Source organism: Microchirus variegatus (assembly GCF_963457635.1).
Source record: "Microchirus variegatus genome assembly, chromosome: 4".
Classification (NCBI taxonomy): domain Eukaryota; kingdom Metazoa; phylum Chordata; class Actinopteri; order Pleuronectiformes; family Soleidae; genus Microchirus; species Microchirus variegatus.
In genome coordinates this window covers 3905959-3919314 of record NC_139805.1, presented here as the reverse complement: position 1 = coordinate 3919314, position 13356 = coordinate 3905959, and the positions used below count along the sequence as shown (strand labels likewise).

At 43.2% G+C, this 13356-nt stretch overlaps 1 protein-coding gene across 2 annotated transcripts in view; it reads right to left on the bottom strand.

Moving 5' to 3' along the window:
* mast2 (microtubule associated serine/threonine kinase 2) overlaps nucleotides 1–13356 on the bottom strand; it is a 264070-nt gene that overhangs the window by 165432 nt on the left and 85282 nt on the right. The gene's annotated exons all lie outside the window — the stretch shown is intronic.

The window sequence follows — 13356 nt, the reverse complement described above, 5'->3', positions numbered from 1 at the left end:
GTGATGAAAGCATTGGAGGCTATAGTACCATGTAAAATCCTCCACTTTTTTGAGGGGAGGTTTATAAAAACTTTTCCACTGTGGACAGATGGGGTTTCCGCCCCTCAGTCTCTCTGTCCACACGCAGGATGTTCTGTCACGAAGCTTCTTCTTGTGGATGGCCTTTAAGCAGTTTATGTAGAGGCAGTTTATTGTCTGCTTTCTGGAGGCTCAGTCTCTCTTGGTTGTGTGGAGTCAGTAGGGGGTCACTCAGCTCACCAATATCAGGGCAGAGGTCGAGGTCAGGGAAACAGTCCAGCTTGTCCGGCACAGCAGTCCCTCTACTGTACTCCACGATGAGGCTCTTCTCTTTTCCAGAGAGCCTCTGCCTCCAGAGCTCCAGAACCCTCTGGGCCATCCCAGTTAGAGTGGAGATTTAGTAAAAACGCCAAAGCTTTTGTGTTTTATTTGTGTTTGACTTTTTTAGGGCTGCCGTCAGTCCAGGAGTGGCATCAGTGCAGCTGTCCAGCCTCGCTCCGTGGATCAGTGGTTCCTTCAACAGCCAGTGCAGACTCAAACTTTTTCCAAATAAAATGGAGGTAAAAAAAAACTTAAATTTCAAAATTTAGAGTCAGTTAAAAACAGAGCAGCATCCAGCCCTAGATTATTGACACGTCTGAGAAAGCAGCTCGCCGCTCCTCTCCAAACTAAATCTGTTGTACCTGTTAAAAACCTTTGAATAAACTGGCGCCTGAAGGTGGCTGTTCTACTGGCCAGGTGGATGAGGCCCTGTCCCCCCTGTCCCCCCTGTCCCCCCTGTCCCCCCTCCTCTCTGGGTAAAAACGGCGAGCAGCCATTTCCATCATTTGGCTAGTTTTTCCTCAACCTTTTCTGTGGAACCCTCCCAGTTCTTCCTGACCACAGCGTCATTACCCAGAAACACACCAAGGTATTTTAGGCCGTCTGTTCTCCAGCTCAGATTTTGTGGGAGAACTGGGGGGCAGCAAGTGCTTCACTCTTATTCCAATTTATTTTGGCTTTTGGAATAGTATAAAAAGTTTTGGTGATGCTGTTTAAAATGTCAATGTCAGTTAGTTTTTTTTAAATAAAAACAATGATGTTGTCCGTATAAGCAGATACAACAATGTTTTCGTTAAAACCAGGTAAAACGATGCCATTAAAGCTGGTTCGTATTTTTTGTAGGAGGGGTTCAAGAGAGAGTGTGTAGAGCATGCCAGAGAGTGCACAGCCCTGTCGGACACCTCTACACACTCTGAGAGGCGCACACACACTAGCATTTATCTTTAAGCAAACCCCTTAACCTCACTGTACAGCACCATGATCTTAGCAATGAAGCCAGAGCCGACCCCAAAACTTTCCCATGGTTTTACACAGGAAGTCATGTTCAATGCAGTCAAACGCCTTTTCCTGATCTAGTGAAATTAGACCAGTGTTTGTTTGTGCCAAATGAACTGGAGACCTCCAAAATATCACAAATTAGGTAGATGTTATCTACCATAGACCTGCTGGGTAACACAGTACGTCTTGTCCCGGTGGATGACCTGCTCCATAGCCCTTCCCAGCCTGTTAGCCAAAGCTTTAGACAGAATTTTGTAATCAGTGCAAAGCAGATACACAGGGGCGCCAGTTCTCAATGTCCTGCAAATTCCCTTTTTTTGGCCAGGATAGCAGGACACTGGCAGAGAACCCATGGCCATGCATTCATTAAAAACATCTAAAAGATACCGGAGCAAGAACAGTCCAAAACGCTTTAAAGAACTCAACTGCTAGGCCGTCAATGCCCGGAGCCTTCCGTCCTGCATTAAAGCTCATCCATCTGCAGGGGTGCCTCCAGCTGAGAATTCATCTTTTCCGACACCTGGGGCACCTCACTGCAGAAGCTGTTGAACAGTTGCTTGTTCTCCTCAAATTCAGAGGCGTAAAGGGAAGAATAAAATCGGACTGTTTTTTCACGAATTTGGCCAGGTTCAGTCAGCTCCTGCCCTGTGTCTGAAAGCATGGAGTGGATCCGCCTTCTTCTGTCCAAGCTTCTTCTTCAGGCTGTAGAAGAAGCTAGACGGAGCATCCATCTCAGTGATGTTTTGGACCCGGGACCTGATTAACGCACCGTGCACCTTTATGTCTAGCAGGTTGGCTAAAGCCACCTTTTTTTTGGATTAGAGAACGTCGATATGTCCTCGATTTCCTGTGGAATCACTCAATGACTCAAGTTCCACAGTGTTGACGTCTCTGGTGACATTGACAGTAGAGTTGTTTCAATTCAATTCTGATACCAGTTGAAATGATTGATGTTTTTAGTTTCACTTTGGTTGAAAAGTTTGCCTCGAGATAAGGAATTACTGCTTTTTTGTCTGACTCCCAGCTTCTCACTCCTGCAACACTTGTGTGTCTCGGTTTTTTCTTTCTTTATTCAGCCTCTTCTTTCCCTCTCATCTTTCTCTGGCTCCAGATCAGTCTCATGAGAAACACAGCAGCAGCTCAGCGTCTTTGTTGTGAGCTGGTTTGTGCTGCTCCCTCGGTTCAGATGTGTTTTTTCTCTCTGCAGCTGAGCTAGCAGCTCAATCATTACCTCGCCGATTGCTCGTGTAGTGGCATAAAACCTCTCACCCTCTGTGCTTCATCAATGTCACTCAGTGAGATGGAGAACAAGTACATATTCAATTACCAGCAGGGCTTGTAGGCATTAAAATGTAGATTATACAATTAAGCCATAGGAGGGCACTGTTTGATCAAATTAAGAGTCACAGATCTTTATAAAATATGCTGCTTTTCAGAAATAATGGGGAAAAATTAGTTTAACCAAATTAGTTCAATTTACATCTTTTGTTCACTTCGTATCCTCAACTTCAGGACATAATATTATATTTAAATTTGCTTCAGCACATGTGGAAAATAGTAACATGAGTGTTTTGAAGTCATTGAAGTTTTTGGAGACAATGTTATCACCCAGTGGGTTAGGGTTACCCATCTATCTATCTATCTATCTATCTATCTATCTATCTATCTATCTATCTATCTATCTACAGTGGTATGCAAAAGTTTGGGTACCCCTGTAAATGTTCAGGGTTTTCCTTTATAAATCATTGGTTGTTTGGATAATACATTTCAGTTAAATATATCATATAGGAGACAAACACAGTGATATTTGAGAAGTGAAATAAAGTTTATATGATTTACAGAAAGTGTGCAATAATTATTTAAACAATTTAAACAAAACAAAAAATAAACACTAATTATTGGAAGTCAAAATTGGTTTGGTAACCTCAGTGACCCTTGACCTCCACACACAGGTGAATCCAATCATGAGAAAGAGTATTTAAGGAGGCCAATTGTAAGTGTTTCTCCTCTTTGCATCTTCTCTGAAGAGTGGCAACATGGGAGCCTCAAAACAACTCTCAAATGACCTGAAAACTACGGTGGCCGACGGGGGCAAACGCACTGCAAACCCCAAAACGGCAGCAAATAAGAAAACCAGCAAATAAGAAAACACCAGCAAGTAAGAAAACTGAAGTTTTACGTGTCTGTGGGGGGCGCTGTCGTGCAGGTCTTCGACCAACCTCTTGACTCGCAGTGTTGGGCCAGACTGAAATACCGGTAAGTGATGGATAAAGGTGATGAAAATGTGCCTTTTAAGTAAACGTTGCTTTTGTTTTTCCCGAATGTATAAAATAGGTGATGGTTTTGTAGTGAAAGAGTGTGTTTTCCTGGTATAACATTTAACAGGAACTGTTTTAGGCGACTGTCTAAAAACTATTGAGTCTCCGAGAGGCTAAGTGAAGGAACTTTTGGAAGCTACTTGCCGGATGCACTTCTTCTGGCAATACTACGTATACTAATGGCATACGTAATAGTGTATTACGTACTCAGGGACCCTAACCCTAACCCAAAGTACTTAAGCACGGAACCGCTGTTGACAGGATATTTTTGAAACGCGTAGATTTCAGAAATGTAAATGGTCGAAAGTACAGTTTGTCTTCATGAAACATAAATATAACATAATGAAAGCTATAAGATAGAAACTATATTATTATTATTATATATTAGTATTACGAAGGCTACTAGTTCCATGACACATTTTAGACCCATAATTCTACTGTAATCCATGCATTGAAGCTATGTAAAAGTATCTATTTTTCATTTAGATATACAGAAAATAGTCACTGGGTAATGTTTTGCTAACACTCATATTCCTCTCCTTTTTTCAGAGATGTACTGTCCATTCTGTGGTGGGACTCTGGCTTCTGCCCCTGGCTTTTGTCCACAGTGTAGGAGAAAAATAAAGTTTCTAAAAAGTTGGGTCAAGCAGAGGAGGTGCCAACCACCAGCACAGCCAGTAATGCACAACACAGGTAAAAAAAAATTTGAAAATTGAACTTAGAAAATATGTTGAGCATCTCAACTGTGTTCCTGTATTCAAACACATTACAGTGCTATGTTGTATCCCAGTTTAAAGGTCACATAGAGTGGTCCTGTTGCACATATATGATAGTTATGGAGGTCTACTTACATATATTAACTTGTTTTTATGGTCAAAAACCTCCTAGTTTCTGTAAACTAGCCGATAGAAATCCTCTTTTCTGACAGTGTTTTTCAGCCGCGATGTGCATGTGGTGACTGCAGCAGTGAAAAAACAGAAAGATTTTAACAAAGACAAAGACCTCCGCAAATTTTTGTATCTTTCTGCAAGAGGAGCAGACAGCACAGTGAAGTGTGACTCAAGAATTGTTAACACTTATTAATTGTAAATCAGTCGATAATCAATCCCCTTAATCTACACAGTTCTTTGGATTTCGTCAAACTCAGACATGGTAAAGCAAACTAAGAATGTTGCACTTACCAGTCTGTAGTTCTGTTGAAATCCTGTTCGTGACGCCAATTTGTTGCGGAGATTTAATTATTTAATGAGTCGACCAAAGATGGAGTTTCCTGGAGTCAGAGATGAGTCAAAGGTAAAAAGGTAAAGTAAGTAGTTTATAGTGCCATCTAGAGGAGAGGCTGAAGTTTACAACAAAGACCTGCTGCTCTGCTCACCCCCTCCCTTCCCTGAGCGCTACGGTATCCTCAGCTGGTCAAATGTCGTCCTCGTCGTCTTTCTCCGTGTCAGCAGATGAGGTTCGTGAGGCGAGGGAGAGGGCGGAGCTACCGCGGCCGTAGCAGACGAAGCGGAGAGAGAGGAGGCGGGACTTCCGCTACAAGTAAAGAGACGCTTGATTTGTTCTCTCGCGTTTGTCCTTACAGGCTCCGGTAGAAACATGGCGTCTCGCTGCTAACAGTGGCTATGCAACCGCGGCCCGCGACCATGTTATTTTAAATGACTTTTTGAAACACTACGAAAATGAAACAAAAACTATTATACAGCGACTAGACAATGCAGGAGCACATAATATGTATAAAAAAGTGGATTTTGGATTATATAAACCCATAAATACTACATAGTGTCCCTTTAAGTTGAAAAGCTTTATTGGAAGCAACTCAGATCTGAGGAGAACTGAAACAATGCCGAACATAAAACAAGTATGTTAACAGTTGGGCATCCTCTGTCAGTCCGCCTGTGAGTCCCAGGGTTAGGATATTTATTTCTGTGAATTAAAGGAATTAGTTCCCGTACCTGGTAAACAATTCCCTCCCTCCTCCAATGGTTTTGTTCCATTTGTAGTCAGAACTTCCAAGGTCATGAACTCGTGAGGTCATTTTCAACACGGAAGCTCGGAACAACCTCACCATCCCCGACGTGAGATCCCAAGATGGCTGCCGCCATGAAAACGCTGCACTTTTACCATTTCATATAGTGGATGTTTATTAATATTAAAGCGGAACTAGACCGGAAGTTCCTATTATCACTGTTTTTTTTGGTTCTCAGCCATTGCTGAGAACGTTGTGTTTTATTGTAATCTCGGGGCTCAACGAGATCACTGAAAATCCCGTAATAGTGACGTAAGCAGCGGTTCTCCTGAACAACCGATCGTCCTGCTCCAGGCACTAGTCCGGGCACATCCGGTTACGTACATTGAACCGCAGAAGAAGAATAACGTCCGTTGTGGAGGTGTTTCACGAGCAACAGTGTCTTCTGACTCTGGGTCTGACTCCGGTTTAAAGTCATAAAAGGGACTGCGGTGGGGAGTCGTGACGAAGCTATTTTTAAACACTGTTAAAACAATGTTTTGATAATGAGGAGCAGTGCATCCGCCGTTCCAGAGGGGGGCGCTGCGCTTCTGAGAACGGATGTGCTGGATAGTACTGGCCAATCACAAGACTCTGTCTTCTGGGGGTGAAAGTTCACTCTGAAATATCGCAGCGAAAAATCACTGTCAGAAAAGAGGATTTCTATCGGCTATTTTACAGAAACTAGGAGGTTTTGACCATAAAAACAAGTTAATGTATGTAAGTAGACCTCCATAACTAACATTTATGTGCAACAGGACCACTCTATGTGACCTTTAATCTAATCAGCAAAAGGAAAAGATAAATTAAGATACATTTAGATTCAGGTTTCCAAGCGAACCTGCTATTTTTCATGTTATACCCGAGACTCTTCAGTCCAGTGAGTTTGACGGCTTCAGTTTTCTTCTTTGACTGATGGTACTTGGTGGAGTCCCTCTCCTCTCCTCCCTCCCTCCCTCCCTCCTCTTCCTGCAGCCCAGAATGAATTTACCCGGTCATGTAGAGCCTGTGCCAGACCGATGTGAAGCTGGCAATTCATCACTCCGCCTGTCACTGCTCCACCACTGTGTGCGTGGCTGTTTGCCTGCTGTCAGAGCTCCTCACCACCACCATGTGCACCTCCATCCCCTCAGGACCCTCCAGTAAAAGACTGAGTGCGGCCCTTTCGCTCTCTTCCCCTGCTCTGACAGCTCCCCGTGGTTTTCCTGGATGGATGGAAGGAATTGAGATGGGGAAGGAAAGGTGAGCCAGGAGGAGGAGGGGGGGAGAAGGACCCAATTATACCAGAAAGCAGCAGTGGGTGGTGTTTGAATCAGGGCGATGCGACCCCTGACCTAAGCAGTCGATTGGCGGGAGAGAGCGAGGAGCTTCGGTGAGAGGAAGGAGCGGTCGCTGAAGCTAATAGAGCTCCGTTTTAAAGCCGCTTCTTCTTCTTCGGAGCTGAGCAGAGCCCCTGCGGCGCTGCAGATTAGTCATTACACCCCCCCCACACCCCTGTAAATGCCCTGCAGGTCCCACTGAAGCCGTCTCTCAAGACCATTAAGACTCCTGAAATCTCCTGCAGAGAGCGGCAGAGACAGGGGGACACAACACCCAGCAGCTGCCGGGCCCATTTGAAGCCCCATTAGGGAGCACAGCTCTTCACAACCACTGCTTGACTGAGTGGATGGAGCCACTTTACTGATAATGCACAGAACTGCAGGGGGAAAATGAGTTTACAGAGAGTTTAGTGTCACTTTTCTGCTCAGCCACTCTCTGTGAGGACACCAGGACGTGATGAGAACAAATGAGTGAGAAGCCAAATGTCTGGCATGAACCACAGTGCTTCACAAAAGGAGAGAAGATACAGTCAGTGTTCGGCTCTCAGTTCAGGTGTGAACACACTCTGTGCGTCTGTACTTACAGATATTACTCACCATATTCAGAGGTCGTCTCTCTCTCTATCTGGGACGCATGAGGTCACATTTCTGCACGTGTAAAGCCATCCATTAAAGGTCACATAGAGTGGTCCTGTTACACATAAATGTTAGTTATGGAGGTCTACTTACATATATTAACTTTTGCTGTGAACTAGCCGATAGAAATCCTCTTTTCTGACAGTGTTTTTCTGCTGCGAGATTTCAGAGTGAACTTTCACCCCCAGAATACAGAGTCTTGTGATTGGCCAGTACTATCCAGCATATCCGTTCTCAGAAGCGCAGCGCCCCCCTCTGGAACGGCGGATGCACTGCTCCTCATTATCAAAACATTGTTTTAACAGTGTTTAAAAACAGCTTCGTCACGACTCCCCGCCGCAGTCCCTTTTATGACTTTAAACCGGAGTCAGACCCAGAGTCAGAAGACACTGTTGCTCGTGAAACACCTCCACAACGGACGTTATTCTTCTTCTGCGGTTCAATGTACGCAACCGGATGTGCCCGGACTACCGCCCAGAGCAGGACGATCAGTTGTTCAGGAGAACCGCTGCTTACGTAACTATTACAGGATTTTCAGTGATCTCGTTGAGCCCCGAGATTACAATAAAACACAACGTTCTCAGCAATGGCTGAACTGTTTGTTTCGAACCATCAGGGCTTCATAAACAAGGTAATGACGCAGATACACACCAAAAAAACAGCGATAATAGGAACTTCCGGTCTAGTTCCGCTTAAATCATCATCTTTTTTATGCTGAAATAACAGAGCATCTAAATCAATGTTATTAAATCTAAAATATTCATTTTTTTATTTTTTTTACAATAAACTCTTTGCATATTTTTCAATTAGATAAATAACACCAGTTGTTTTTGTTTGTTTTTGAACCGTGGCTTGATCTCGCCATTCGACGCTTTCCACGTGGAACATGAAGTTTTGCACAGCTGCCTCCATCAGTAAATAACTTATTTTGTGGATTCAGAGTTCGGACGAACCTAAATGACACAAATTCCCACACGAGGCAGCAGTAGACTTGTTGGAAAGGTTTGGCTAAAATAATTTTCTCTGTGTCCTCATAGGCAGCCTTATTTCTGAGAGTGAGAGCCAGTGTCTGTGTCTCACAGCCCAGTCACTGCTGACTATGTATATATATATATATATATATATCATTTAAAGGCATTTTAAAGAATAAGCTGAGCTATGGATTCGATGATGCAGAGATTTGTCTCTGTCTTTCTAAATGCAGCAGTTAACAGCAGCCTGTATCACTCATCAGTTATTGTTTATGCGAGTCCAGCAAACACAGAGGCAAGTTTAAAGCGGAACTAGACGGGAAGTTCCTATTATCGCTGTTTTTTTGGTGTGTATCTGCGTCATTACCTTGTTTATGAAGCCCTGACGGTTCGAAACAAACAGTTCAGCCATTGCTGAGAACGTTGTGTTTTATTGTAATCTCGGGGCTCAACGAGATCACTGAAAATCCCGTAATAGTTACGTAAGCAGCGGTTCTCCTGAACAACCGATCGTCCTCCTCCGGGCACTAGTCCGGGCACATCCGGTTACGTACATTGAACCGCAGAAGAAGAATAACGTCCGTTGTGGAGGTGTTTCACGAGCAACAGTGTCTTCTGACTCTGGGTCTGACTTCGGTTTAAAGTCATAAAAGCAACTGAGGCGGGGAGTCGTGAAAAAGCTATTTTTAAACAATGTTAAAACAATGCTTTGATAATGAGGAGCAGTGCATCTGCCGTTCCAGAGGGGGGCGCTGCGCTTCTGACAACGGATGTGCTGGATAGTACTGGCCAATCACAAGACTCTGTCTTCTGGGGGTGAAAGTTCACTCTGAAATCTCTCAGCAGAAAAACACTGTCAGAAATGAGGATTTCTATCGGCTAGTTCACAGCAACTAGGAGGTTTTTGACCATAAAAACAAGTTAATATATGAAAGTAGACCTCCATAACTAACATATATGTGCAACAGGACCACTCTATGTGACCTTTAACAAACTGAAAACTCCACCACCACGGAACCTCATGTAACACAGTACGTATGTGTGTGTGTGTGTGTGTGTGTGTGTGTGTGTGTGTGTGTGTGTGTGTGTGTGTGTGTGTGTGTGTTCCCACAGCCTCATGTTTAAATCATCCGAGCCTCAGAGACACAACTGTCAGACGCGTACGGAGGCCCGGGATCGACAAACACATAACATTTCAGTATGAGCAGAGATGGACATTGGGCGAAAAAATACCACTGCAGTGTCATTTAATAACAAAGCTGGTACACTGGAACAGATCATCTTTGAAAAATCACATCAAGTGCAATGTGCAACATACTGTATCACAATGTATCAGGAAACTAATGTGAATTCTTACGATTTTTGAGCGAAGAAGTCGCACCGTTTCCTTCAGAGCAGAAGAAGGCGATCACAGGGTTAATAATGGTCTGATGTTTCTATGACGAAGAGCTTCTCTATCAAAGCCTCCAAAAAGACTCACAGGACGCAAAGTCTTGTCCTCCACCACTCATTAGAAACTTCACGCTAACTGTATGTTACATCTGTTAATATTGACTTAGTGCAGTTTATCACAGCAAAGAGCAGAGTTGTATTCATTTGTGAAAAAACCCAAAAACTCCTGCTTTTCTCAGTAATTAATTTTTGGTTTGATTTTTTTTAATAATTTTTTTTCTGTTTTTCTGACTAATATTTTTTTCTGTTTTTCTGAGTAATTTTTTTTCTGTTTTTCTGAGTATTTTCTTTTCTGTTTTTCAGAGTAATTTTTTTTCAGTTTTTCGCGCAAATATTTGTTTCCCCTGTTTTTCAGAGTAACTTTTTTTCAGAATTATCGAGAACTCTTGCTATGGTACACACGCCGCCGAAGGCGATTCCGGCGCCTCAGCTGCACACCGTGTGCATCCAATATTTTCAGCAGTCTCCTGATCGTCTCTTGAGTCACAACGTAGCCAGCCTGAATGCATTTCAAATGCATCATCTTGTATCCATGGAGCATGTCATATCTGTCCAACTGATCCTGGAGAAAGATTGCACGAAAAACAGAAAAAAAAATTACTCTGAAAAACAGAAAAAAAATTACTCAGAAAAACTGAAAAAAAATTAGACAGAAAAACAGAGAAAAAATTATTCAAAAAATCAAACCGAAAATTAATTACTGAGAAAAACAGGAGTTTTTTTTTTTTTTCAAGTGAATGCAATACGCTTCCGTAGTTTTATACTATTATAATAATAATAATAATAAGTACAATTTAATAGTGACTTTGCACATAAACATGTGACAAATCATTTATTGACTCTGGGGAAAACGAGCTTTTCAATCCATGACATGTAACACATGGTTTTCAAGTCGAATGAATGAATCTGTGACGTGCGTGTCTGGTTTAGAAGGCAGAGCGGTGCATGATGGGTAAAACAGGGACAGAGTAGGTTGCTGGGTATAGTGTTGGTTCAGGCTCAGGACTCCACCAGGGGGCGTGGCACTGGCCTGGTTTGAGTGTGTGTGGAGTCAGTCCTCTCTCTCTCTCTCTCTCTCTCTCTCTACAAAACTAAATGTAAGAGATTGAAGCCATCGGTTATCGTCGATGAGAGTCTGGATTATCAAAAACATTCAGTAGTGATTCAACAGCAAAGGTTTAAATTTCAGGCACAAATAACTTGTTTCTTAACATTAAAGCTGTTGTCGGTCAAATCTGTGTTAAATAGCTCGTTTTTTTGCAACAGTTCTCACTGATTTCAAGTGTTAGCTCAGTCTCTGACAGTGAATCTGATCACATTATATCCAATCATGAGCCAGAACTCCACAAAGAGGCAGTCAAGGGGGGATGCGAGAGAATGCTAATGGTAGCACTGTATAGGAAGTTAGCCAAAAGATGACTTTGCTGTGCACAATCCAATTTCCTACACCCTGATGAAAATGGCTTTCACATAGTGTTCTCTTTGGACTGAAACACATGCATGTGGCTCGATTGACTAGCTATTTGACTTTACTGGCCAGTGCTTACTGGGAAAGTTGAGAGTTTGTCAACACTCGGTGTACGTTAAGATAAGAAGAGCAAAGGATCCACATTACAGATCGACATGTGACGAGACAAACCAGCGAGTGTTTCATCAGCACAGAACTGGATCTGATCCTAGATCAGACATTTAAAGAAAACTTACTACCTTACCTCGTGTAAAAACTCAGTGCTCATGAATTTGTCCACGCTCACACTTACTCACATGTGATGTTTTGTGTCGCCTCTTTGTTTGTGAACCACTTATCTAATGTATGTGGTTTGATCTCAGTAAGAGGCATAATGACATCGAATTCAGACTCTGATCTACTACACACAGACACACACAACAACACACACACACAAAAGTGGAGGTGATTATGACACGTGTGCACTCACTGAATGTTCTTCAGTTTTAAATGACCCGACGTAAACACACTGAGCCTGAGTCAGAGGACCACTGACTGCTGCAGGCAACAAGTTCCATTGAGACAATGACACATACAGAACATGTAAACATAGTACAGTCAGTGTTGGCGTCACCTTAACAGTGTCCTTTATATGAAAGTGACCATCACACTGAGGGAGGTGGAGTTCAGCACAGGAAGTGGAACTGCATGGTCCTCAAAAGTTCCCAAGTATGACAGGAGTGGACTAACGGAGGCAACTTTCTGCAGAGCACGACTCAAACCAAGCAAAAGTAACAAACAATCTGAGTAGGAATAAAGGACGTCAGGGGGGACAACAGCACAAACTGACTTAATAACCTCACTGCATTTAGTTTTTACTTCCTAAAGCTACAGTAGAACTCGGCTCCAACCAAAACATGACATCAGTCGGTGATTTCCTTATAGTGATAACTAGCCTTTTTTTGTTGTTGTTTTACCTTAATCAGACAAAATTAAAGACACTCACGCTCTCTCTGTATGAAACAGATGCACAAAACATCTTTAAATATCCTTATATGTATTTACATAACCATGCTCCCCTCACACAAACACATATACAGAGTTGGATAACTTTGCAGGATTAAGCCTGATTTATGCTCCATTTCCCAAGAACCTAATTAAGCCCAATTTATACTCCTGCGTAAAGTGCTCTGCGTCGACGCAGAACCTGTCGAAGAGCCTCTGCGTCGTCTCCGGCTGCACGGAATATTTTTTAAGTGTCCGTCACTCCGTCAAGGGACAACGGAGACGGCAAGAGCTGTGATTGGTCCTCAGGACAGGCCGAGCTAAGCTGCTCTGTGCCGGCTCACAGTGAGCACCGAGCGTCCACAGAGGGCGGAGCTGAACACCGTCGACTTCGTCGCTGCCGAACTATAAATACGTCATATCTTAACACACACAGCACATGTTTAGACTCTAAATGGCCAATTTCTCGCCTCAAATTATCTTAAAACTGCGTTCCGGGACACAGAAAAGTGACAAACGGCCGCTGTTTCAACAACAACAGTCTTTCTCCCTCGGACGCCATTGCTCACTGTAGCCAAAAGCACAACAACCTTGCGCAGCGACCCCTACTGATCGGGCGGGAAATTGCAGCGCCTATCCGTCACCACGACGCAGAAGTATAAAGGCTCGAGTGGTCTACGTGGTGACGCAGACGGATAACGCATTACGCAGTCGGAGAAGTATAATGTGGCCTTTAGTCACACATCCACAATTGATTTTCTGGCAAATGATTTCAGTCATGGTCGTAGTAAGCACACGCCTCCAGCTGACTCCTCTTACGGCGACCTTTCGTATCATCCTTGTGAGGGAAAAACATTATTCAGCC